At 35.8% G+C, this 26,996-nt stretch overlaps 1 pseudogene; it reads right to left on the reverse strand.

Moving 5' to 3' along the window:
* Positions 1-11,495: 11,495 nt before the first annotated feature.
* LOC112004287 (sugar transporter ERD6-like 5) lies at positions 11,496-26,210 on the reverse strand (annotated as a pseudogene).
* Between the last annotated feature and the right edge of the window lie 786 nt (positions 26,211-26,996).

Genomic DNA, 26,996 nt, shown 5'->3' on the forward strand with positions numbered 1-26,996 from the left:
ATTAATTCTAAGAAAAAAAATAGAGACATTATTCTTGCACAATACAAGTTCCAATCATGTCTTTAATTGATACCACAATTATTACTATTATGTTAGAGAAGTGGAATTTGTTTTAGTTTCTTTTGTTTATGTCAATAAATGTTCATTATAATTAAAAAAAGTTAGACTTTGTGTAATTTTACAAAAGTTGTTCTACTAAATAACTTTATTTTATAATAATAGTTTTCTAAGCCTAAGTAAATATTCTACATGTTGAGAGCAATGCTCTTTCCTCTCATATAATAGAGGGTATTACTATTTAAATTCATGGTAGGAACCCACCATTTTTTAGGGAAATGATTATTGCTCCAAAAGTATTCAATATTTTTCATCAAATCTAATGTTAAAATAAATTTCTTTGCATAAGTAAGATGGGAGGTATTTGGAGGTGGATTCTCAGAATTCGGGCATGGTTGGAGTTTTGTAAAAATAAAGTTGTTGGGTTTGGAAGAAGTGATTAATTAAAAATAAAACTCATGGTTTGTCAAATTGGGGGTGGACCAGGTGGGGGTGTATTTTCACTATTTTGTCATATGTTAATAAATATTAAATAGAGCTAGTGATTTAGTTCCTAAAGTAAATTTTTTTTTTTCAATGTAAAATGTGGAAGACAATGTTGAAAAGTTTTAAATATTGAGATAGATAAAAGTTCTTTAAAATGAGTATTAAAAAAATTATGAATTTTCAACTAAGATTATTAATAAAAGATAAAATGAATATTTAATAGGCACTATGTACAAGTTATTCTTTACATTATAAAGGGAATGAGATTTTATTAGGGTCCTCATGTCAAATTCTTTACACTAAGATTAATGTTCCTTCCTCCCACATAATAGTAGGTCACATTAATTAAATTCTTGGTGAGGATCTACATTTATATGAGAGGAGAGATTGTTACTTTCAGAATATTCAAAAAATTTCTGCTTAACTCACAGTTGGAATAAATTTCTTTCGAACTATCAGGTTTACCAAATATTATTATGATCTATCATTCTTTCGGAATATCGAATCAATTATGCATTAGAAACTCATTAATTTATAAAGAGATCTTATAGTTTTTTGAATTATTAAATATAATTAAACAAATAACCATATAGATTTAATAGTGGATCGCAACTGATTGTTGCAAATTCTTGCATGTGATTAACCTATAATAGATATTTAATAAGAATGTGAATTCAAGAAAATAGTAATTTAAAAACAGTAACTAATTGATGTAATTTTGATGAAAGCAAAGTCAAATGTAGCATGAACCAAAACCATTTAGCAATAATATATATCTCACAAAAATATAATGCTAATTCAAGTACTAAATAAGCCAAAATTTTTACTTTATTTAACATCTATAAATCAAAATTTAAGCAATCAAATCATCTATAAAACAAAATTCAAACAATCAAATCAACATATTATTTATATAAAGTAATTAGAAAAACGCACATGCATATAAATAAATTTGCAAAAACAACTATCATTACTTACTGTAAGAATAATCCAATATTGACTTCAAAATGCACCTAGGAAAGCTTCCAAGTTAGTCTCAATATCAATTTCATCAAATATATGTTCATGTGGAGGTCATCCATAACTTCTTCTATATATAGGCTTCTTATGCCTTTGGCACATAAAAACATTCACCAACACAAAAGAAAGAACATGAGAAGAAATTGGGCAAGGAATTTGATGCTTACTTGTTCAAATGTTTATACTTATCTTTCTCATTTTCTCTTATCCTTTTATTATTATTATTATTATTATTATTATTATTATTATATCTAGACTTCATACTAACATTTCCTCTTCTTTTTTTTGTAAACATGTCCATACAATCAATTTATTTCTCATTCATTTATTATATTTCTTTATGCATCTCTATCTAGGTTATACACGCATGCATGAAACTCCATCTTTTTGTTCCTTAGATATATTCTTTGAAAACATCAAGATGTGCTAGTTGGGATGCACACCTTTTGGCAATAAAATAGTAATTTGATGATGATAGATCAATCCTAATTATGTAATGTATTCAACACCCAAAAGAAGCATCATATATTGTATTATATTTTATTAATTATATGTGTAACTATATTAAAACATAGATGATAATCTGTTAGTGGTTCTAATCTGAGCCATCAAAGATATCATTTTTTTACCAACTATTAACAATTTACCACCTGTTGTGAATATATTGTGTCCCTAGCTTTATTCATATGACTTAACTAATTGAATTTATTTTGTTATCCTTTATATTAACTAGCATGTAACTCCATGCAAATGCATGGATGCATTTAAAATTAAACAAAATTTTTATTATAAAATATAAATAATTAGTCAAATAATTTTTTTTTTAACACGTAACACATGCATTCATGCATACGTATAGATACATTTAAAATTAAAGACAATTTATATCATAAAATATAAATAATTAGTTAAATTATTTTTTAAAGTTAATATTATTAGTCACATATAAAAGTTCTTACCTAAATTTAATACTACTTATAATTATTTTTTTTTCTTCTAATTTTTAATAAGATAGAATGTGTGGTGATTTTTATTTTATTTATTTTTTGAGAAACATGTGGTGATTTTTATTGAATATATGTAATTGTTTTTTTTTTTTTTATAGTTAATTAATATTAGATTCTTAGTATTTTGCACTCATTAACTCACTTAATACAAAGATTTAAAAACTTAAGCAGACACATGGTACAAGCTTAAATGGATAATTATGGTATAATCCTCACATAAATTTTAACATGTGCTGTAGGGACTCAATTTGGATTGACCCTGAATATGAATGGGTTTTCAGCCCAATCCAGCCCAAACAATAAATTTATAGAGAGTGGGTTAAAGGTTTAGGCGCTGGCCGTCGATCACCATGCATGAACTTTCCTTGTAAAAAATACTAAGAGTTTCTTTACAAATGGGGGGATGCTCCTCGGCCTGTGGCCGAGGAGACCTTTTTGTTCTCTCTTTTCCCCCCCCCCCCCCTCCCCCCATTTTACTTTACTTGCTTTTCTTATATAGTTTTCATCTTCCTATCCCCTTCTTCCATCTGTTGATCATCTATTTGCCTTTCTTCTGGCCGTCCGTCCCATCAGAGGCCTTATCAGTACTCAAGTGGTTCACTCTGATCAACGTTATCCTGCCAAGGGGTTACCTCCCCATTAATGCGGCCAGGGGGGGTTAGTTGAGTGCATTAAATGCGAGGGTGACAGCTTACTTTGGGGTTAGTCTCTCCCAAAAATCATCTTTGTCAGGCCGAGGATAAGGAGGTCCTCGGCGTGAATTGGGAAAAGAGACTTTCCCCAATTTAGCCCTGAATAGTCTGTGCTCCTCGGCATGGGCCTTGGGCCTGCTACACGATGGGCCGAGGCTATCAGGCCCACGGGCCCCACAATAGCCCCTCAAAACTCTGCTGCACGTTCCCTCGGACGGGGAGGAGGGTTTTGATACCTGCGGGTCCTCCAGACGAGTTGCCCCACTTCGGTTTGTGTTGATGCTGGCGGCTTTTTGACTGCCCGATGCGCGTTTTTAGCATTTCAAGACTTAATGGGTGCCCACATTAAATTTTGGCGGCACCACGTTTCCCATTTTCAACGGCATGATCTTTTGCTTTTATGAGCAAGCAGTTACATTTTGGGAACCTAAGGGGGAGTATAAATACCTGTTTGAACTGCCTGGTTTCATCATTTTCGCGCTTACAATTATTGATGCATATGCTTTGAATCTGGTTCGACTTGTACACTATCTGAAGAGTATCGTCATACTTCTGTAAGTCTTCTTTTTCTAGCGACCCCAAATTTCTTTGATTTTACTCCTCCTTTTCTTCTTTTAGAACTTTTAGTTGTCTTTAGGGAATGGGTAAGTTTAAGAAGTTGGTCGAGTCCGACGAGATGATGAACAAATTCATTGTCGACTATGGAATACCTAATAATGTGAGTTTGAAGTACTGTGAAGAAGGGGAGTGGTACCTTAAGAGGAGAGAGGGTGAAGTCGTGATCCCGATAGTCGCTTTTGTAGAAGGAGGGATGAGAATCCCTATGAGGCCGGTGACCCTCAATTACCTTAGGCATTTTCGTCTGGCTCCTACTCAGTGTGCCGTGAATGTATTTAGGATATTAGGGTGTGTAGATACCCTGAATGAGAGAATGGGGCTGAGACTGACTCACCATGATGTGAACTGGTGTTACAACCTTCATCACCTGAGGGGTAAGACGTACTATATGAAGACAAGAGACGATAGGTTTCGTCTTATCCAGTGTCTTCCTGACTCCAACAAGGGGTTAACCCAAGATTTCCTCATAGTGTCGGGAGAGTGGCACGACGGCTTTCATTGCCCAATAGTAGAGGGGGAGCCAGGTAGGACATCCGAAGTACAAGACAATCTAGGTTTCAGTATTTTCAAGTTTTATACCTGTATATTCGATTTGGTTAATTAACCATAGGAATTTCGCTTTTCTCTTCGCAGATCCGCACGCCTTTGCACGTTATTTCCATCTGGTTAACAAAGCGGATTTGGAAACCGTTCTTAGGTCGGACCTCTTCTTGAACGAACCTGATAACCAGGTCAGAGCTGCTCATCAAATCCTCGGATGCGACCCAGCTCAGAAATCATTCCCCGTCCCGAAGCACGTAATTAGAGCTCGTGACCCTCGGCTTACGCAGATTACCGTGGTGGAGGACGGTTTTGCTTTTACTGAGGGATCTTATATACCTGAAGGCATTCCGCTATCAGGCCCCTCTTCATCCCAGCGAGTAACGGTGGCCGAGAAAGGACCATCTAAGAAGGCAAGGGAGGTGGTTGAACTGAGTTCCTCCGAGGACGAATATAATGTGTTTGACCTAGCTGATCAGTCCGAGGATCTTTCTGGTGACCTAGGAGACCCCCATTTGTCCGAAGCCGATCTCCAATCCCTAAGAGTTGGTACTCAGGCTGAGATGGGTTTAAAAAGACAGCCCCAAACCAATCTTCTTGACCTGCTCGAAGGCGATTCCAAGAAGGATGTACCAGGGGAGTCGCAGCCCCAGCCCCCAGCACCTCAGCCCCAGATTCTAACCATGCAAACCAGGTCGTCCTCTGTTCCCATAGTGTCGGACCCTCAGACCGAGTCTCATGATCCGAAAAGGAAAAGAGTTTCTAAGGGTAAGGAGCCAATGGATGGGAGCAAATCCCATTCCCCGCCCGAGGGGGGTAGGTTTCGCAGGCCTCCAAAGCAACTGAAACTCGGTGGTCAACAGCAGGGTAAGAAGGTTACCCAGCAGTCCGAGGCTCAAGCCTGGCTGTCTACTGCCATGCTCCATGATTAGCCCCTGATGGATAACGCATCGATGCGGGAGTCTCAAGGAGACGAGGGGGCTCTCGTGGCCGAGGCCCTGGAGAAATCTCTTCTTCTTCCCACTGACATGGCCGAGTTAGAGAAAATGAGTGGGTCAGAGGTTGTCCTCGACCTTAAGAAATATCTAGGCATGGTAGGTCCTTTGGCACCTATTCATTTTATTCAAAATTTTGTCGCTTAATATCTTTCTTTCTCTTTACAGAGTTGCTTGGTTTTACTGGCAGGCTATCCAGGCCCTTTTCAGGTTGGGCGAGGAGGTTGATGACCATAGCAATGCCTTAGCGCAAGAGCGCGACAAATTCTTGGAGGCTGCCAATACTCTTAAGAGATCTGAGGCCGACCTAAAAAAGGCGACCGATGATCTGACAAAGATGACGAAGGCTAGGGATACTGCTGTCTCTGACCTAGCCGTGGCCAGGAAGCAAGCTGAGGATCAAACTAATCGCTTGCAAGACGTTGAAGGTTAATTACAAACTGTCAAGAAGAACATTACCTATATGAAGGAACAGTTGACCGAGGCAATCCATGAAAGAGGTGTTGCTGAGTATGCCAGGGATGAGGCTGTGAGAGCCAAAAACGAGGCGGTATTTGCGAAAATAAACGCTGAGCACTCTGTGGAAAAGGCAGAGAAGGATGCTTTCGCAGAAGGGGTGGCTAAGACTGAAGCCACCCTTCGGGCTCAAGTTCCTGCAGTGTGCAGGCATTACTGTTCTCAAACCTGGCATGAAGCCCTCAACCAAGCAGGGGTTGATGCCTCATCTGATCTTAGAAGGGAGGACAGGGTATATTACCCTATTGCCATTCGCGAGGTTGCACCAGCTGCTCCCGATGAGGGATCCTCATTACCAGCGGTTGGGAGTCACGATAAGACCGCCGAGGATGCACCGTTAACTGATCAACCATCCGAGGAGGTTGAGCCCCAGAGAGCGTTGGGGGAAGTTGCAACCGAGGGTCAGGAAATACCACAAGACGTGGCAAGTCCTCCAACGGACCTTCCGGGATCAAGCCCTTAGGCCTTGGCCCAAGCCTTTTGATTTGCTTACTGACTTAATTTGCCTATTGAGTTGAGGAGACTAGTATACGACATAGGATAACTTTGTTTATTTTTTCTTTTATCTTCTCTTTTGTCTCATTTTGTTTATTGCCTTAGTGGCGTTGTGAAGGAGTTGCATACTTTCTCCGTTTGAACTGAATACTTAATACTTTGCTTCCAAATAATGATATGTTCTTTTGTTTGCTTTACTATTGTATTCTGCTCAATATTGGTGTTCTATTCTGGAGTTGACCTCATAAAACCATCCGTTATCCTTCAAATATAAATCTAAGGATCGTATTATAGCTTGACTCTAAGTTACGCTTTGGTTTTTTTCCAGATAGTTATTTTCTCTATAGGTTCGAGTCCGAGGACCATACAATACCCTAGTTATGCCCAGTACTTCTATTTTTCTGTAAGTATCTAGATTCCCCATAGGTTTGGGTCCGAGGACTATGCAATACCTTGGTTCCGTCTAGTACCCAGGTATAATGGTGTGTGTAGTTTTACCATAGGTTTGGGTCCGAGGACCATGCAATACCTTGGTTCTGTCTACCACTTCTATTTTCTGTAAGTATCAGATATAATGGTGTATGTAGTTTTATCATAGGCTTAGGTCCGAAGACCATGCAATACCTTGGCTATGTCTACCACTTCTATTTTTCTGTAAGTATCTAGTTATAATGGTGTGTGTAGTTTTACCATAGGCTTGGGTCCGAGGACCATGCAATACCTTGGCTCTGTCTACCACTTCTATTTTCTGTAAGTATCTAGTTTCCCCATAGGTTTGGGTCCGAAGACTATGCAATACCTTGGTTCTGTCTAGTACCCAGGTATAATGGTGTGTGTAGTTTTACCATAGGTTTGGGTCCGAGGACCATGCAATACCTTGGTTCTGTCTACTACTTCTATTTTCTGTAAGTATCAGATATAATGGTGTGTGTAGTTTTACCATAGGCTTGGGTCCGAGGACCATGCAATACCTTGGCTCTGTCTACCACTTATATTTTCTATAAGTATCAGATATAATGGTGTGTGTAGTTTTACCATAGGCTTGGGTCCGAGGACCATGCAATACCTTGGCTCTGTCTACCACTTCTATTTTCTGTAAGTATCTAGTTATAATGATGTGTGTAGTTTTACCATAGACTTGGGTCCGAGGACCATGCAATACCTTGGCTCTGTCTACCACTTCTATTTTCTGTAAGTATCTAGTTATAATGATGTGTGTAGTTTTACCATAGACTTGGGTCCAAGGACCATGCAATACCTTGGCTCTGTCTACCACTTCTATTTTCTGTAAGTATCTAGTTTTCCCATAAGTTTGGGTCCGAGGACCATGCAATACCTTGGTTCTGTCTACTACTTCTATTTTCTATAAGTATCAGATATAATAGTGTGTGTAGTTTTACCATAGGCTTGGGTCCGAGGACCATGCAATACCTTGGCTCTGTCTACCACTTCTATTTTCTATAAGTATCAGATATAATGGTGTGTGTAGTTTTACCATAGGCTTGGGTCCGAGGACCATGCAATACCTTGGCTCTGTCTACCACTTCTATTTTCTGTAAGTATTTAGTTATAATGGTGTGTGTAGTTTTACCATAGGCTTGGGTCCGAGGACCATGCAATACCTTGGCTCTGTCTACCACTTCTATTTTTCTGTAAGTAGAGGTTTGTCCTCAGACCGCTTCACTGGAGATGATTCCTCTTTGGGTCAGATTATGATCTTTACACGTGGCATTGACCTCGCCTCCGGCTCGAGGCCCCATCTTTTTCATTTATGAAGCGCCCTTTGTCTGTTCGTGTTCCGCATTGGACGCCTTGGTGCGCGAAACGCGCCTTCATTAATGTCCTCGTGAATTAACACGAGTCCAACGGTCTACGACCTCCTTGGAAATTGGCAGCTTCATTATTAGCCCAGCTGATAATTCTTTTTTCGAACTCTGCATGAATTAATTCTTACCAACCCTCATCCCCTATATAAGGTGAGGAGATGGTTTCCCCACAATCCATGGACCTCTCAACACAAACAGAAAAAAAGAAAAACACATTCTTCCAGCTCCCCATGCCCTTTTAACAACCCCGCCGGAATTGTTACCGGGGTTGACAAAAACCGATATGGCCACAGCCCCCACTGGGCTTTCGGTGCGGCAGAGTCTAGGCGTAACCCTGATGGCGCCCTTCGAGGTATCCCAGAGGGATGTTGCTAGAGAACCTAACGTCTTTCCTCGGAGCACACCCTCGATGAGGAAGGCGTGCGAATTCACCTCATGGGCGGTGCTCTAGTGTTGCCGTCTCCAACGGCCAACACTCGTGAGGTTTGGAGAGAATCGAGGGAACATCATGGGGGAAGGTATCCCGGAGCCCCTGCATCTGCTCCTCTCTTTGTTCCAGCTCCGCCTGGCTGAGAAAGGAGTTGTTGGTGGCCTGGAGACAGGATTGCCCTTCACCTTCTCTGCCTCTTATCAAGCTCTCTCATTCTCTTTATACCAATAAAGGGACGGCTTGACACTTCCCAACGGCTAGTTTTTTCTTAGGGCGGCTCCACCTGGGCCTCTGATTGTAGAAATAGCAGGTGGCATTAACTTGTAAATTTGCTTGTAAAACAGGCCTGTCTGAGCCTCTGATTGTAATATGTAATTTTTCTATTCATGAAATAATAATATCAAGATCTTTCTTTATTTTTTTTTACTACTGTCAAATCTTCTATATACTTTTTTTTTTCTTTTTTTCTTTTTTTTTTTCAACTTACTGTAAAACGAATACTTAGAACACTCGCCTGGTGCGCCGGCCAGCACCCTAATCCTTTCCCCACAGACGGCGCCAATTGTAGGGACTCAATTTGGATTGACCCTGAATATGAATGGGTTTTCAGCCCAATCCAGCCCAAACAATAAATTTATAGAGAGTGGGTTAAAGGTTTAGGCGCTGGCCGTCGATCACCATGCATGAACTTTCCTTGTAAAAAATACTAAGAGTTTCTTTACAAATGGGGGGATGTTCCTCGGCCTGTGGCCGAGGAGACCTTTTTGTTCTCTCTTTCCCCCCCCCCCCATTTTACTTTACTTGCTTTTCTTATATAGTTTTTATCTTCCTATCCCCTTCTTCCATCTGTTGATCATCTATTTGCCTTTCTTCTGGCCGTCCGTCCCATCAGAGGCTTTATCAGTACTCAAGTGGTTCACTCTGATCAACGTTATCCTGCCAAGGGGTTACCTCCCCATTAATGCGGCCAGGGGGGTTAGTTGAGTGCATTAAATGCGAGGGTGACAGCTTACTTTGGGGTTAGTCTCTCCCAAAAATCATCTTTGTCAGGCCAAGGATAAGGAGGTCCTCGGCGTGAATTGAGAAAAGAGACTTTCCCCAATTTAGCCCTGAATAGTCTGTGCTCCTTGGCATGGGCCTTGGGCCTGCTACACGATGGGCCGAGGCTATCAGGCCCACGGGCCCCACATGTGCAAAATTGGATTATAATTTCAAATTCTAATTCAACTTTCTCTAAGTTTTACCTATTAATATTAATATAAATATATATATGACTTATAAATTTGAATTTTTTTTAGTTATATGATTATATTTTTTATGGTTTATTATATTGGACTCCTTGTTTTCTACATTAAATTAATTAATTTAGCACAAAATTTAAAAATTTAGATTAGATGAGACACGTAGCGCAAAATTAAACTCTAATTGATATTCAATTTTTACACTAAATTAACTCACTTGGCACAAAACTCTAAAATTTAGATTAGATGAGATATGTGGCGCAAAATTAGACTCTAATTAAATTTTAATTTGAAATATAATTGGATTTTCTCTCTACTTTACCTATTATTAAATATATAGATTAATGTATAATTGATTTCTTTTAGATAAGTAGATTAGTAGCTGTAATAAATGTGTAACTTGGGTTATAGTACATTTAACGCTTTTGCTTCAAAAGTTTAACAGATTGTTTTCCTTTGTGTGTGTGTGTGTTTCCTCTTTCCATTTTCTTTGCTTTTGAAAAACATAAACATTGAGGTCAAAAAAAAGAAAAACACAAACATTAGATTGACGTAAAAGAGAAAAGGAAAGAAGATTGAAAAAAGAAAAAGAAATTATGGTCTATAAGAATTCTTACCATCTCTTCATATATTCTTTCCTAATAAAGAAAATAAGAAAATATATAAAGACAAAAACACTTTAAAGAAATGAACTCCTTTATCTTTGCTTTGATTCTACTCAATCATTTAAAAAATTAATTATTCCAAACTTGAATGCTATATCTTGTGTAACTTTCACTTCTTTATCTTTGCATAAATTCTACTTAATCATTTAAAAAAATTGATGATTCCAAACTTGAATGTTATCTTTAGTGTGACTTAATCATGTCAAACGCTGCCATTAATATTTGGTACCTCTAATAAGCATAAAATATCAATTAGTCCATTATATTCTAGTTTATCAACACCTAATATAACTCTAAACAATGTTATATCACTTAAGGTCCGTTTGAGATTCGCTTATTTTGCTGATAGCACTGTAAATAAAGGTAAAAATTAGTTGAAATAGTATAGTAAGACTCATAAATGATACCAAAAAGTGCAGTAGGATTCATGAGTAGTGGCAAAAATAAGCTAAATAGTAAAATATGTTTACAAAAATAATCTTGCCAAATAGACACTTGATATAATTAAAATTTTGAAAATATCTAGTGTTAGATTACATGTTCTTTATGTTTTTAATATGCATTGAACTATGAACATTTTTGTTGGAAACACTAGCTGACGTCAATTGAACTATAAGACTTTTGACATAAAATTATAATTCAAATAGAAACATAAATGTTATATTCTCACGAATTTGATAGGAATGCATATAATAAACCAAACTTGATAACTCTATATTTCTATGGATATGATTTCAGGAATGGAAGATTCCACAAGTCAAATGGTCTCTAAATGTTTAAAAATTCAAGATTTACCTTTCACGTCCCCTAAATTAGGTGGTGAATAGGTAGTTTCTCTCCAAGTGCAATGCAAAGTTTCAAGCTATGGTTATCAATTCCATAACAGTTTTAGAAAATAATTCTTGGATGATAGCTGCAAAGATATCTTGACTTATGATAAAAACCTTGATTATTGTGACAACCATTCACCAATTAGTCTAGCACTCAGCACCACAATTTAATGGAGCTAATGTTTTACAAATTATTTTGCTTATTCGAACACGGATTGGTGCTGTTGTACAGGCATGCGAAATTCATTTTTTTGCTGAAAATGGATTCAATGATGCTTGAATTTCTTCAAGTGTTCGCCCCTTGGTCTCTGGTACAAACTTTGCTACGAACAAAACAGTCCAGCCACATATGCTTGAGAATGTGAAGAATGTTCCTGAAAAAAGGTAAACATAAATTAAAAACTAAAGTGATCATATTGCAGTTTGCATCCAATATAACATCAATATTGAGAGATAAGACTAGCTTGGCATCACCTGCTGAGCTCCAATCCATTGGAAAGTTAAAAGCATATGATACAATCCAAGAACCTAACCAGCTAACCAATGTAACAAGGCTTCCAGCTGAGCCCTTCATGTTTATGGGAAATATCTGAGACAGATTCAACTCTATTTCAGCCAACAATAGGCCTTCATGGCAATTATTTTGATAATAAAAGATGGTGTTTCAAGTATGATAAGGTAAATCTACCTCTGACATTATAACTCAAGGAATTCCTCCCATGCCTAATGAGAAAGATCCTGTGTACACCTGATTGCAAAACGAAACAGACAAATTCAACTTAACCAATCTTTAAACCACTAAGAATCAGGCTCAAACCAACAGTTAACATCAATTGGTCTACAATTTGGAATTGTGACCCTCAAACCAATTGCACCATGAATATAGATTGAGAGCTGTAATAGATGACCAAAATCAGATCATAAAAATCCACAACTTTATGCAAGACCTTTTGAAATACTCATGCTTTCAAAGCAGCAAAAACTATTTCCAGATTGCTACTAATTGGTTAAATACAACCCATGGTAATGGTATTAAATAACATTCATTTTATGAGCTTTTAAACTTAAAGACCATGGATAAAATGACGAAAGTTGGAGATAAAAGCAAAATAACATTTGTCACAGGCTGTTCTTTCTTTGGATGTTTTATAAGAAAAACAAAACTGTCCTTGGGATAATTGCAATACCAGTACACCAACAAGTGCTAAAATTGGCATTGTCTTGATCCATGTTTGAAGATCCTGCATAATTGAATCTTTATTCTATTAAGAAATATTCAACAAAACCAATGAAACTAGTTTTCAAGAAAAATAGATTTTTCTGTAGAAAATACCTACAAGAAGAATGACAATCCCACAAGCAAGCAACCTAAGCAAGTTCCTGCTGCAGAAACCTGTGAATATAGTGGGATTCAAAATTATTTTCATTCAACTCCATTACATAGAAGAGATTTCTTAACCTTCTTACCAATAGAAGTGGCCGCATTCCAGATTTATCCATCAAAATTACCCCTAATGCTGTCATTGGAATCTGTACAAAATCAGTAAATCACTTAAAAAGCATTAAGCAGAAGCAAATGTTGGAATTCCGCAAAGAGAGTCAAGAACCTGAACAATGACCATTGCTATGGTCCCAATACTACCCGAAAAGCCTGTCATTGACAAAGTATTCCTCTATTCAACTTCAATTTCTTATTAACTATAAGTAGCATTAAATAAGGGAAAAAAATAAGAAAAAGAAAAAAGACAATCCTTTTTCTACTAGCTGATATAAATATAGCACTTGCATAAAATGCAATTCCATTGACTCCTCCAAATTGTTGTAGTACCATCAGGCCAACTCCAACCTAACCCGCTTTTATGTTAGCCAAACAGATCAAACCTGTCTAAAAAATTAAAAAAACGTGCTACAAAGATTATGATACAAAAGCTTACAATAAGCGAGTAAGCATATTTCCATTGAAATAAGTCAAGAATACTAGCTTCAGATAGTAGTTGAAGGGTTTCTGTGTACTCCTGTAAAATGATTCAAAAACCATGTCAATACTTGTTTCTAAGCAAAATTGTTGGAAAATATTTAAGACTGTGTCGAAGTATGTAATTTTTCTAGTTAAAGAGGAAACAAAGAGTTATTTTCTCATTGACATATGAAGTCCAAAAGTTACTCTAATCTCAATAGCTTCTGGAGTGATATCAGCATTCTGCCCCCCTAAGGAGCTGTAGAGCAGCTTCACACTCTTTCTTTCGACCAATTTTTGCCTAAAAAAAAATCATATGAGCATGTCAGTCAATGCTTGAATTTTCTTTTCCACTTTATAGCATTTAGATATCTTTGTCAAATCACATGTACTTGGCTAAAAAGAAGAATAATGGAAAAAGAAATGATTAGCAAAACTTTAACTCTTTGTTTTTTTTTTCTAGTTTTCAAATGCATTATCCAAAGAGCACCTTTTGTGAGAATATTTACGTGTGAGTGGTGTGGTTAGTTGTAAGTTGTTTAGTTATAAGTAGTGAAGTCCCACATTAGATAATAATGACAAAAGTCAGTGATTAAATATAACATAATTGAGCCGAAACCCATTGCCTCAAGCTTTTGGGTTAAGTGATGTTGCGATATGTTATATTAACTCCTCAATTGGAGTCTCCCCAATGTGTTATCTCCCCAAAACCTTCCAAAAAAATCTTCTAATAAAATTTTGAATAACTCACCAGCCATCTTGGAGATTCTGGAATGAAGAATAGACCAAGAAGTTGTACTAGACATGGTATAGTTCCTGAATTTAAAAAAAAAAAAAAAAAAAAAAAAAGTCTTACTATGAAACTACCTTCAAATGACAAGAATACAGGACAAGAGTAGGGAAGCTTACCAATCAGAGCCAAAGTTCGCTAGTTCACAAAAGCTCCAATTAGATATGTAAATGATACACCACAACAAATCATTAACTGTATGAGTGGCTATTAGTAGGTGAACAGGGCTGTCAGGGCAATGACTTACACGGTTTCCATATTCATGAGACTTTTGCCTTACCTGATGAACAGTTGTAAACCCTACCCGATGATTCTTAGGTGTTATTTCTGCTAAATATATAGGTACCAGATTGCTATCGGGAACACAAATAATTTTACTGTTTACATGAAAGATAAATCATTGAAATTGCAATCTAACAACTTACCACATAGGAAAGGAGTCCCATCCCACAACCTACCAACAGTCTCCCAAGGTCAAGCCACCGAGCACCCTTTCAACAAGCACCAAACATTTGACATTATGAAGTAGCTAAGATAACATATCTACTTACTACCAATTAATTCCTGAAATAATTTTGTGACCTAGTTGTTTCTGATCATGTATGATCATCTAAACTTTAGTTTTATGTAAGAGCAACTACAAAATTATGATGTTGCCTCAATGCTTTCCATTATCCTTATGTAAACATCTTTTCAGGTAAAATGTAGGGGCTGTCATGCATGTGACATTAACATTGATGTTTGGAACTGCATAAAATAGAGAGATGGGATTCAAAACCTCTGAGAATGCTTTGGCTAGCCACCCTGCCAGGCAGAATATCTCTGAAAAGCCCATTGTCTTCCTTGCAAAACAACCAACAAATTCAAAAACTGGTGAGCTGTGGAGTTTGAACCTTAATAATACCACAAGCAATGATTCCAGGGTGAAGTACTTACACCTCTTCTACCTATGTAATCTGCTATTTGGCCACTCACTATTGCACCTATCATTGCTCCAATTGTCAATATTGAACCAAAAAGTGAGTACTGCGGTATAACCAAAAGATGTTGAGAAAATCATATACAAAAATGTATAAGGCAAGCAAAAGATAGTTTACGAAGCAATGCAACAAAAATGAATTTTGCATAAAGCAATACGATACAACATTTCACTTCATTTTGAAAGTTGAAACAGTGACTTCTATATGAAGATTAGATCAGTATCTCCAAGTCATGTAGTCCTTACTACCAACTAAAATTATTCTTTGCATTCAAACTTTGAAATGTCATTAATCCTAAATGTTGTATGCCTTTTAATTGTATTTAATATTACTCTAAATCATAGTTGAACTTTATTCAAATTCCCCGATCAGAAAAACACAAGCTAGGTGATGAACTGAGTCTGTGATCTTGCCATGCGGACACGATTTTCCAAACACAACCTTTCTTCTTTTTCCCTGTAGTAGAGCTCAAATATTGGTATCTTCACATGAAGATTTGTTGTCACAAATCACCATAATCCCAGACAATAGAAGCATAAAAACTGAAATTTACACAAAATTTCAATGAAATTAATATTGAAATGGAAAAATGTTATAATAATACAAATGCTATATTCACAGCAGAAGATGTTTCCAGAGCAAGATAGTTCAAATGCTTAAAAGTGTTCTAATGTGATAATATCATTTGCCAAAAGTAAAAATGCACTTTATAGTTTTACACCCACCTCTGCCACAGTAAGACCCAAGTCATCCATGATTCCAGACTGAGCAGGTGATGAATATCCCACCTACAAAATCAATTACACACCATTTTCAGTTCAGTAGTCAGCATATGAAACGTCTAGGCATCCCACATAAAGATACCCATCCCATTTATTGTCTTATTCAGTTATTCTCTCCAATGTTACAAAAACACTCCCTGCAATCCATTGACAAATCTATACCTTAATCATTTAGATGCATTTGTATGTAAAATCCCTACAAAAATTTGGCGTTCAACTAATACATTTTCTATCATGGCCTAGTAGCATAGAAAACATTGTGACTCTTCAAACTGTAGTGAAGATTCAGAAATTAATCATTTTTCATAGAATTTGAGTTCTCTACAGATTTGAAAATTTTGGCACTCATCATAAACACATCAAAATCTTTGCAGACAATATCCCTGGACCAAGGACCATGTGGACTAAAGAGAGTGTGGACCATTCTATGCTAAAGTAAAATTTCACTTACAGCTGTGCCAAAAACATAGGAACCAGAGACAACAACCAAAGTGCTAAGCACAACCACACCTGTGGCTGAGGAAGATCTACTCTGATTCTCACCACCATCATCACAACTAGAACCGTTGGCACCACCAAGATGGTCACGACTGCCATATAGTTGATGGTAAAGAAATGGTATGTACAGTATGAATTAAAACTTGAATTTGTGTTTCAAACACAGAGAGGAAGAGACGAAGAAGAGTGGAGTTTCTGAGTTTGACGGATAGAGATATTGAGTTAGAGAGAGTGGAGATGAAGTGTTTAGAGGAAGAAGATGGGTGGTCTGAGGAAGGAGCTCGACCTCTGTTCGATGTTTGTGGGTTTGTGGGTATGGTGGGCATGGTGGGTTATCTGTGGCCATGGGCTTGATGAGACCCACGGCAAATGGGGGGCTATTTTTGGGTTGTAGAGGTTGGATGTGGGTGGTTTGTGGCAAATCGGTGGTTTGAGGAAGGAGATCGAGGCTTCGGTTTGTGGGTATGGTGGGTCTGTAGATGAGATGCGATGCTTGATTTGCTGTTGGTTGCAAGTTTATGGGTCTGATCGAGGAGGAGCTGGTAGAGGACTGAGGAAGAAGAAAGATGTGAGAAAGGGAAAGGCAGAGCTTACTCTTTTTTCTTTTTTCTTTTTTTTGTTGGTTTTATTTTTTTTGAGTACGGGTTTATGACGTTTTTTTTTTTGTTTTCTTTTTTAAAATATTACGTTGACATGAACAATTACAAGAGAATTATAAAATTCGGTTATATTTATATAACCACCGGGCGCGTTGGTCAACTGGTAAGGGGTTGTCCTAACTTAAGCAAGGTCTCGTGTTCGAGTTTTGAGTATGCAGCTGCGTTAGAACTCGGTTGGGAGAGCTTTGCCGCCCTTGTGGTCCTACTTGGCTCGAATTCGGATTTAGTCAGAGCCCCTATGGTTCCGGATACCGGGTGGTTTAAAAAAAAATATATATATATATATTTATATATATATAAATATAGATTAATTATATTGTTACTTTATATTGTTAATTATATTATATTTTTAAGTTTATGAGAGTATATACAGCATATATGATTCAAGAATTGTCTGTCTAGCAAAATAGTGAAAGACGGTGAGTTGCACGCATACTCCTAAGTAGGTTATTTATTTATATTATTTTTTATTATTATTATTATTATTTTTTTACATACTAGAATTATGTAAAAAATCTATGACCCATGTGGGGTTCATCATTTATTTAATTTTATTCTTGAATGTGGTGCCATCTTTGTCCTTATCTTCTTTATTACAAATTTAGATAAAGTGTCAATATTTTTATCATGTGTAGGTGTCTGAATAAAAAAATTTAAAAACAAATTGAAGGATTATCTCCTTCTTGTTCTTGTTCTTCTTCTTCTTTTTTTCTACAAACCTCTTGTCTAATTTGGAAAGCCCATTGAATGCCCAGTGGGGATGTAAATGAACAAAATCATTCATAAATAGTTCGAATTAGTTTGATAAAAAGTTTATTCATATTTGTTTGTTTATAAATAAATCAAACTTAAACTTTAATTTTAGGCTTGTTTAATAAACAAGCCGAGTCCAAGCAAAAAATATTATTTATGAACAAACTTGTGAATACCAAGACTCGATATAAAAGTAACAAAACAAGTTAAGCCTAAACTTATTTATGAGTTTGGTAATAAAATTGATATGAGCTTAACAAGTTAACTGATGTCTTTCTAAGACTTTAATTAATTATAAATTGAGATCACTCATCCAAACCAAATATGCTAGATAATAAACTTGATATAGACTTGATAATATACTTGTGTTGGATCTCAAGCTCAAAAGCATGATATTGAGCTTGAGTTTAGGCTTGATATTGGGCTCGACCTTGGCTTAACTAATGAATTAAGTTAAACTTAAGTTTTTATACTTTATAATGAGCTCAAACTTGAGCATTATTTATAAGCTCGTATCAAGCTCAAACTAAACTTGAACATTTTATTTTTGCTGTCAAGCCGTGCTTGAATAGTTAATACTCAACAAAGCTTGGCTCATTTACTGTCCTATCCCTAGAGCTTTAGTCAGCATCCATATTATACATTTAACTTCAGCACTCCCTGAATTGTTCTACTCCAAATTTGCACTTGAGGCAACGTGTGTCTAGCCTTTGTTAAACTACCCCTAACTCATGAGATGTCTTTGAAAAAGTCCCATTACAACTTATTACATGAACCTTAAAATGCTCACTGTTGGGTTAAATTGCAACATGAACATATTCAAATATTGATTAAGTGATTAAATTCACTTTTTTCAATTACTTTTGACTTAGAGTTGCTTCATAAGGTATGGTTTCTAACCAATTATGTTATCACTTGAAGTTATCAACTTTTTAAAATTACAATTTTGAAATCAAGTTTTTGGGATAAATGATAATTTATGAAAGACTTATTACACTATTTCCAGTTTATAAGTTCAATAGAAAGCCACCAAGTTATATTACAAAATTAGCAATTTGCTACACTATGGTGGTTTTTTGTGATATTCTTAGATTTTAGATGGTTAGCCTTTCTTTTAAGTGGTTTTCTAAAGCAAATAACTTCATAATGGCAACTTAACTATTGTTAATGTGCTTGGAAAATTGTGTTCCCTGAATTATCAATTGCAGTCTTTTTTTTTTTTTTTTTTTTTTTAATTCGTAAGCTATAAAACTATTGAATCAGTTAGCAAAAATTGATAATTTGATACCATGCATCATGAAAATAACAAAAACAAAACTTGATGATAATAGGATGTTTACAATAACCTTGATAAAGGTGTGCATAAATTTCACAATACTTGATGATGAAAAGATGATCTTCCACACCAAATAAATAAGCTAATTTCTCCCAAAATGTTTCCAATAACATTTTTCTTTGCCATGAAAAATTGTTAAGTGGTTTATTGGGTAGAATAAGTAACTGAATCGAGGATCGTGATGCATGAGATAACCCCACAACTGAACATACTTAAACAGTATATATTCACAAGTGGAAGTTTGTTTTATAGGGTTTTTAGATTTCAGTTGAACTAAGATGAACACAATTTCTTATGTCTTTAGGGTTTGAGTTTTTGTGTTGAGGATTGGTAAATGATGCATGAATTTTTTCCAGTGCTTGCCCCTTAGTCTCTAGTACCAGCTTTGCAATAAATACAACAGCTAAACCACAAATGACTGAGAATATGAAAAATGTTCTTGAAGTATCATAGCCAAAATAATCATGATTAGTTACCATAGAGAAACCACGAAATTGGAAAGTAAAAGTGAAGATGTGTGGTGGGTGGGGTGCTACTTATGAGTTACCTGCTAAACTCCATGCTATCATAAACTTGAAGACGTATACAATAATCCAAGTGAAGGACCAGTGTGCTGAAGTCACTAGGCTTCCAGCTGTACCCTTGATGTGTGTAGGATATATCTGAAATGAAATCATCCTTCAAAGTTCAATCTTATCTATAATCTTGTTTGTCCTGTGAAACTCTTACACTTCTATACTTATATACTATCATGAAAAGGGAATTACGGACCCCCCCCCCCCCTTTGTGTCATCTTTCTAAATGGCCTTAAGTACCCAGTTTATAGTAACATTGAAAGCTCGAAAACGTGTTGAAAAACACAAGAGCTGTTTAGACCCCCGATTAAAATTATGGCTTGATAGATTTTACACAACTTTAATATAAAGTGCGGAATAGTGTAAAAGCGAGCGGATGAACAATATAGCTACTCTAATCCATAAACTAAACAACACAGCAATGTAATGGAATATAAAAGAGTAGGGAAGAGAGATGCAAACACAGAAAACACCAAGACGTGTTTTCGAAGAGGAAACCGAAGAACTCGGCGAAAAACCTCTCCGTCGCCCTCCAAGCGGAAATCGATCCACTAGACAATCAGTTAGGATACATGAGTAAGCAAGAGACCCTTCAAGCTTAATCTACCCGATGTACCTAAGCCCTCCAAGCTCCTACTCCAACAAAGCTTCTCGGAACCGTGTCTTGTCTTAGTTATCCGGATCCCGCAACAAGCTCCATGTTGCATCTGCCATTCCAGGTTTCTTCCAATGCTTCCCAGCAGTACCAAAACGTCACACAACACTCTCAAAAGGTGTGGTAAGTGTTTGGGCTATCAACCTCTCAATGGTGTGGAAATGGAGAGGGAAGGGTTGAAGAGATACCACAAGCAAGTGTATAGAGAAAGGTGGGGATGACAATCTCTAATTACAAATGTGTTTGGCTAGGGTTTTCTCTCTGAAGCATTCCTCAACATTTGTGGGTAATGGGGGTTTATATAGGATAGGTGCAAAATGTGTGAGTCAGTCAGTACAGGCTGGCAGAACAGCATGTCTCGCGAGAAGGCCTTACCCGCGAGATACTCGCGAGAGACAGCTGTCTCCATCTGTCATGACTCTTCGCATTCCAGCATGTGCAGGGCACATGCTTCACTTCGCGGGAAGCTTAGTCGCGAGATACCCGCGAGATTCCATTAGCTTCCAAATTGCTTGAGTCTTCACGCACTCTCTATCACGCACCCCTTACAACAATTCCCACAACAAATACAGGGTATAAACAATTGATAGTAATTACAATCAAATTTGGCACGGAATAAAAGTCAACAAAACACATAGTTGTAAATCACAACTTTACAATCTCCCCCTTTGGCTATTCCGTGACAAAACCCTAAAACAGACTTTAAACTTAAACGTGAGTTTGGGAACACAGGCAAAACTCACTCACACCTAATTCTAGATTCTGATAAGCTCTTGAAACATATGAACAAGTAACTCCTGAAACACAACAACAAAATATTATCATTGTATGCAGAAAACTTGAAAAGCATATGGAGCAATAAGCACATGATCAAGCAGAATGAAATAGAAACACTTAATCATGGCAAGATCAAACGAGTAATCACTATACACAAGCAATTACTATGCTCATTCACACAAGGAATGAACATCCGGATATGCAAGATGATAAGCTCATATGAAGAGTACCATTTGCACATCCAACACTCAACCAATGCAAAATACTTGAAGAATTTGCATCTAGGAACAATCCTACTAGGGCACAAGAGTGTTCATCACTCAACCAATGCATAGAACGTATATGCATCTAGGAACAATCCTACACGGGCACAAGAGTGATGTAGTGAAGTAAATGTATGACATTAAACTTCAATAGCACAAGCATAAAGGCTGCATAAGCAAAGTATTGCAAATACATGACACAAACCATTAAAGCCTACAAATCATGCAATGAAACAAAACAACCCTTAAAGCTTACAAAAGCAACATGGGTACATGCAAAGAGTGCTACAAAGCATAGAGAATATCACAAAAGAAACATCTGAAAATAAATACTTAAATAAAGCATAGTATCAAAGCTTTAAACACAAAACAAGTAAACATAGGAACTGTTGACTTCTTCTCCCCCTATCTCCATACTCCCCCTATCAATGACATCAAACATCTTGTGTGGTTTAGTACTACAGAAAAGAAAAAGGATAGAAGGAATCAAACTGTGACTGTGAATTCTATAAGTTTATAATCCTTGCAAATTCTTTCTTACCTAACATGTTATTGAAGTTCATAATCCACTTCAAGGAATGTTGCTATTAGAGAGAGCCTAATGCCGTCACAAATGTTAAAGACAGTTTTCTCTTATAATATGTAGTGATCATTGAGAGCAACTTTGGACGTGCAGAAGGCTATTAAATTTTGAGTTCAGAGTTCAATAAGTTACATACCTCTGACATTATAACCCAGGGTAATCCTGCCATGCCTATTGCTTGAGACATGCTAAATACCTACACAAATTGTTAATTGGTCAAATAAATACATGTCATCTGATCTACCAGTACATGACAACTTGGCTAATAATTAATGAAAAAGATCAATGAACACTTTCCTGTGGCTTCTAAGGATCGCGTGGAAAACAAACATAATAAATTGCTTATTTTCCTCTACTAATAGGTGATAAGAGGGATTCAAGTCCTAGAAGACTATTACTTGAATCCATTTTCATCCAACATAAGCTTAGAACTTAGAATATACTAAAGCATTTTAAATCCCCACATATATTCTAGTTGGCACTTGTAACTAAATGAGGAAAAATGTAAGAAGTTCAACAAAGTTTTTTTTTTTTAGTTCTTTTTTTGATAAGGGAAACAATTGTCCTGCAGAATATTGTATTACCGATAAACCAATTAGCACCAAAATGGGAGTGAGCTCCTTAAACAGGCTAAGGTTCTAAGTTAACTCAATTGAGAAAAAATTATCACTTGTTTATATATATGTATATATATATATGTATGTATTGGAAATGATAGAACATTTTTTTTTAGAGATCATTACAACTTTCTACTAATCCCGTCATTCGAACTCTTTCTCTCTTAGACCCCCAAACACTTTATACATGAAGATGTGCCAATTCAGCTACAAGACCTTTGGCATGATTGACCATTTTTGATCTCACATCACAATGGCTGTGAGCCTGTGACAAGGTTGAGAAGATAGGTATCACATCCATCATACTATATAAGTTGATGGATTGTAATAAAAAACTTAACCTCAACTAATACACTTTGACATTTGTTAATCAAATCCTAAACAAATTTCATAATTTTTTCAATAACATTTGATGTGATAATTTGGAATTAGTAAAACATCATGTTCAGGCTTCCAAAATTATCTTATTTCATAATTAAAATTCATTATTTTTAATTTTTAATTTTTAATTAAAGTGTATTTTAAAATATTAATTGCCAATTTTGCTATTTTTTTTGGGATTATGAAGAGATTTTCCGTTGCAAGTGTTTTTCGGTACTTGATAAATTTAGGATTTTATTCTAAATTTATTGGTTAGTTTTTTTACTAACCATGATTAATTTTTTTTAAAGAGATTCCTATAAAAATTTAGATCATTTCATTATTAATATAAACAAAAGGGAGGAGTCTTAATTTCTTCAAACTTCAAAGAAGGGAAGTGTTTTTCTTTTTCTGGTTTGAGGTGGAGTGTCATTTCTACAAATCTTAAGGAAGAGAAGTGTAATTAGCCTGTAATATAATTCTAATCATTCCGTGCACCGGCATAAATTCGAATCCAAATCTATAATGTAAAAGGCCCAGACCGACCAGACATGAAGTTGAAAATATATAAAATATTATAAATTTTACCATATAAATAATGTGGCATTGAATATAATTTGACGAGGTTCAACCACTTAGTAAATTAATAATTAGTAAACAAAAAGTCAAAAAGATATAAAAATATTATAAATTTTATACCATATAAATAACATGGCATTGAATATAATTTGACTGCAGTTCAACAATTTAATAAATTAATTAATAAATACTTTATTTATTTTTAAGTCAACAATATAATAAAATTTGTAATTTATATATATATAAAACCCCCCATTGTTCATAAAGTAATTTTATTTCATCATTTATCTCTTTCTCCTACTTTCTCTCTCTCTCAGCGCTTCCCAAAACCCGTGGCCACAAAGAGACCTCTCACTCTCTACGAGAATGACAAAAAGAACAGAATATCAGCAACAATGAAAGAACCCCACTTGGTAAAATCGCTAATCTACATTGTTTATACTCTCTCTCTCATGTTTTTTTTTTGTCCAATGTCCATGCCAGTTAAACTCTGGTACATTCTTTATATTTATATAAAAAAGATTTTTTTTTTATATGTTCATTTATTATGCTATTATATACAGTAAGGAATGTAACTGCTTGATCATGAAATTTTTGATGGGTGCCATGAAATCTTGATGTACTTGGTTGGTTTTGTTTTTATAATGTTCCGTAATATAATAATGTCTGGTTAAGTTTACTTATAAAAGAATAAATAGGGCAAGGTAGAGTAGATCCTTGGCCATAAGGAGTATCATGAGCCTAGGCCTTGAATACAACTACTAGACATACAACATTACAGCCATTAATGTCATTTTGATGAAACAAAGTTCTAAAAGAAGAAAGGCATCAATTATTCTTTGTCCCAAAAATTTAGAATACTTCCAACGGCACATAAATATACAGAATTTTGGGGTTTAAAAATGTAATACTACAAAACTAGACAGGTCCATAAGGTTTTTTCTTCGACTTCTTAGTCAAGCCAAGTATGTTGTTGAAAATAGGTATGGGGTGAAAATAGAATTAGATGAACAGGAATCAAAATCAAGCAACTCATAAAAACCCCAGTTCACTGAACATAAGAATCATCTTTCAAGCTAAAAAATGAGACGAATTGTATCTAATCTTCAAGCTCACTTTTCCCTTTATTATGATTTATTCTATTCCTTCCAATACCTTAGATGCTCTGGCTCACAACCATCTAAAGAATTCAATCAAACACGTGCCGAAATTGATGTCTCTTTCAATTTATGCGCGAAAACTAATTACTAATTTGAAACAAACTAAAAGTCTAGCACAAATCCTTGCAACATGGACAGCAAATCAATTCAAATAACCAACCTCAAGTTTTTATAAAAACCACAAATTCCTAATCAATCAAGCAAAAAACCTAAACCCCACAATTCCAAATCGATATAAAACACTATCCCAATGGTTCATAGAGAGGAGCAAAAGCCATAACATTTGATGAGCCAGCCAAACAGAAAATGCTGCATAATGGGGACTTTCTCTAAGACCTCCACTTTATACATCTTCAGCAACCCACTATTCACTTTGTTCCAAGTAGGCACACCGCTAATATCATCCAACAAAGGCGAATGCTCCGCGAACAAACCCTTCTTCACAAATGCAATGCAAGCAATGTACAGACACTCCTTATTGAAATTCTCCAGTATATCATCATTATGAATAGATTTCGGCTTCATGTACCGGTGATCGATCAGCTGCGACGAGCCGAAGATAAATAGCAAGAAATGATAGTCATCGAGCTCCCAAACGCCATGAGAACCAGCAGGCTCCAAGCAATAACCAATTGCAGTTTCCTCATCAATTCCAGGTACTTCACGAAAACCCTATATACCTTCAATAAGGGTTTGAAAACCTCTACTCTAGTGTTAGTCTGTTCAATAAGGGCCAATGTCATTGTCATTCCCTTATTAGCATTTTGATTTACAAAAAATAAGAAAAGGAATTTTATTTATTTTTTTTATAGAAGAAAAAAGAAATCATTTGAGACTGTTACAAATTATGTTGATGTCATTTGTGTTATAAATAAGGAGTTCTGGTTTTCTCGGCTCAGCCAGCCTTTTTTTTTATTTTTTTTTATTTTTTAATTAGCTCAGCCAGCTTGAACTATAATAGTTTTCTATGCTTGAGTCAGCTTGACCTTTTTATTTATATGTAGTTTGTATATGTTCATCAAATTTTTTACCTAATCAAATTTATGACATTAGTATTGAATCTATTATGTTCTACTAAATTAGTTTCAATATTGTAGTTTACATCCTAGCAAGACATGCTAAACATGTCAATAATGTACTTTTAACCAATTTTAGCTAATTTTCTATTTAATAAAATCTATCGGTCTTTTTGCTAAAAATTAATTTCAATACCCATCAAGCAAATACTAGAGCTTTTCAATATATATAGATTTATAGGGTAACAACCAAATCTTTATAGTTTAACGTGAACTTATCAAATTGGCCCGAGAACATGTATGATTGGGAATATAAGAATTAAAAGACTAGGTCCAAAGGCCCGGTGGTTCTTTTACAACATGAATTTCATCCACTCACCTAATGAGGGGCCTAGCCTTTGCTGAATAAAGGTCGTGACAGTATTAGCCCGCAAGTGATGTGGGAGCATCATTACCGTGTTCCATGAACAACTTTGATTAAAGTGGCTGCTAGTGAGGGTGGCCTTGGTACAAGGCAAGAGCAGCAAGTATAAGCAGCAACTTGGTACAAGACTGTTGCAGCTTTTAGCTTGTAGCAGCCAGGCTAATTGGGTTCCAAACTTGAGTGTAGTCAGCTATGTCAATGTAAGGGTAAAAGTTTTACTCCAAATATGTTTACTGTTTAAAACTATTTTACTCTAACCTACTATACGACAATTGAATAGATTATCTATTTTAAAACTTGGCTCGTTCAAAGAACTTGAAAATTGAGAAGTTCAAAGGCTTTAAAGTCGGACCAAAGTTCAACTAAATTTAAACCGTGATAATATTATAAATAATTTTCAATAAATCTAGTCTTAACTATATATAAAAGCCTTTTGCGAGTTTTTCATGTGCCCAGTCACAACATCACATTCTCCTTTTGTAATCCAAACAATAGCCCATCACACACCATGAACCATCAAGCCTCAGCCCAAAACAAGATCCTTAGACCTAAACCTTACATTGGGCCTGAGCTGTACCAACCTAGCTATCTACCCATTTATTATCCTGCAATCAGGTAAGTATTTTGTTCTCAAGCATTTAGTGACAACCACTCCACGTGCATATTAGTGCATCTTCTATCCGATTCTAGGGGACTGTAACCTCTTGTTAAATTGAAATCATTGAAATTGATTACTTTATCTTTGGTAATGTTATGACATATAGTTCAATAGCCAGGGTTGTTGGCTGTTGCAATCATACAATTCCTCTCACGT

This window comes from Quercus suber, unplaced genomic scaffold (genome assembly GCF_002906115.3).
Source record: "Quercus suber isolate HL8 unplaced genomic scaffold, Cork oak 2.0 scaffold_743, whole genome shotgun sequence".
NCBI lineage: Eukaryota > Viridiplantae > Streptophyta > Magnoliopsida > Fagales > Fagaceae > Quercus > Quercus suber.